The following is a 2,185-nucleotide window of genomic DNA, read 5'->3' as shown; positions in this document are numbered from 1 at the left end:
TTGTCAGTTTTATTTGTATTTATTTTGCTGCAAATTTAATCTTTTTTGTGTGAATTAAAAAACATTATGCATCATGTGTCAGTCAAGCTTCGGTAGTACACTGACTGTGACCATTAGTTGACTGAAGAGAGTTGGAAAATGTCTTTGCAATTTAGCTGCGGTGAAGGTATTTTTTTAAATTACTGACCAACTAGACTTTTCCCATGAGATCTGAAGGTTCCATATCTCTGTGCCCATTATGAATTAATAATTACATTAAAATAAATATTTGAAAGTAGCAGTTACCATACTTATTGTTAATGTTCCAAACACAAATGCAAGAGATTTTTTCTTTGTTTCTGTTTCTCTTCGTATTTAGCCACTTGAAGATCCCATAAATACCCTGGAGATCTAATGCATCTTTTGTTTGTTCCTATTATGTGAATGAAGTTGAAAATGTCAGCATGAGTCTAAAAGTCCAGCTACCACAGATGCAGGAGTTGTCAGAATCCACCCTCCCAAAATGAAAATACAATCCTTTCACTGAAACCAGCCAAACCACTACTGGAACACTATAAACCAATAACTGGAACAATGATGAGCAGATTGAGATTTATGTTTTGTTTTGACCTTACAATTAATTTTCAAGGTTTTAAATATTTTATTATGCTAGTTCATAATTTCCAGTTCCAAATACAAAAGTTTCATTCCATAATAATAATTGCTTACACTTATATAGTGCTTTTCTGGGCACTCCACTCAAAGCGCTGTACAGGTAATGGGGATCCCCTCCACCACCACCAGTGTGCAGCCCCACCTGGATGATGCGACAGCAGCCATAGTGCGCTAGAATGCTCCCCACACACCAGCTCTCAGTGGGGAGGAGAGCAGAGTGGACATTAATGGACATTATGTTCAATTTTGAGATTTGATGCTTAATATGAGAAGGATGTTTGAATATTGCATTTGTCCAATAAAATTAATAACATGATTATTTGCTAGATCAATGGCTGAGCTGTATTCAGTCATTGGCTAATATTAGTCCATCTTCTCAATATATTTGAAGTTTCACTGTTTTGTCAATAGACATTGATTTAAAATTCACTAGGAGTTGCTGCCAAAGCTGACATTTGGCTCCAGGAAAGTAATGAAAAATGCTAGCTGAAGTTTCAAAAGCCTATATGTTTTAGAGATGATGGGCTAAATTTCTCTTCTAGCACAAAATGTAATGAGAAGTAAGCACTGATAGTGGTGATCGATGCTACCAGTTTTGGTGTTTCTACAGTAGGTTAGTTCTACAAACTAGATATACTCTAATGTTTTATTTTAATCTTTTCATTTCTGTTTACATTTTAGATTGTCATAGGTCTTAATCTTGATCTGTACTGCTAACAATTATATAAGCAAAATGATAGGAATGTGCACTAGTAATAAATTATATAAGATGACAAAGACCCTGAATGTTTTTTTAAGGGTAGATGCCAAGTCTTAAAACTGGACTGAATTGGTCTCTCAGTTCTAATCACTTGGATTGAAGGGCTTCACTACGGTCTTTATTCATGATTGCATTGTATGAATCTCGTGTGGTTATGCCATCCTTTCATTTTTGAATCAAATCTCTATATGTGTGGTGTTCCATTATTTAAAAATAAAAATCTTCGGCTTCAGGGTGGACTGTTGGCAGATGTCCTTACAAAAAGCTCCAGAGAAGACAGACGGACACGAGTGCTGTTTACCTGGGACTTCACGGAAACTGCACGTCTTACTCGTCTCTTTTTACAGGCACCATCTCTTAAAAGCATTAAGACATTTAATTATAATAATAATAATAATTGCTTACACTTATTTAGAGGCCTGCAAGAGCTTACTTTACAAAGACCGTTCTAAGTATTACTGTAAATGTCATGACCAGGTGTAGCTTTAAAATCACTTGTTTTTTATGTTATGTTTTGTACGACAGGCCTAGTTTTTTAGGGTGAACCAAGCATCTCTTGATAGACGCAGGACTACACAGCATTTCAGGTAGTATTTGGCGGGTTATATTTAAATAACAATGACGTAATGAATCGTGTTCTCCAATGCCGAGGAAAGGGGGCGTGTTCAACTATTTTGTTACAAACACGAATCCGGAGTGTGAGGCTTCTTTTTTCTAGGTATGTAACAGCTGTTAAAACAAAAATAATTACAATTTAAAAACTCAAACTTT

The sequence above is a fragment of the Lepisosteus oculatus genome, chromosome 5 (assembly GCF_040954835.1).
Source record: "Lepisosteus oculatus isolate fLepOcu1 chromosome 5, fLepOcu1.hap2, whole genome shotgun sequence".
NCBI classification, from domain to species: Eukaryota; Metazoa; Chordata; class Actinopteri; order Semionotiformes; family Lepisosteidae; genus Lepisosteus; species Lepisosteus oculatus.
The sequence above is the reverse complement of the archived record's forward strand: the minus strand, read 5'-3'. Positions refer to the sequence as shown.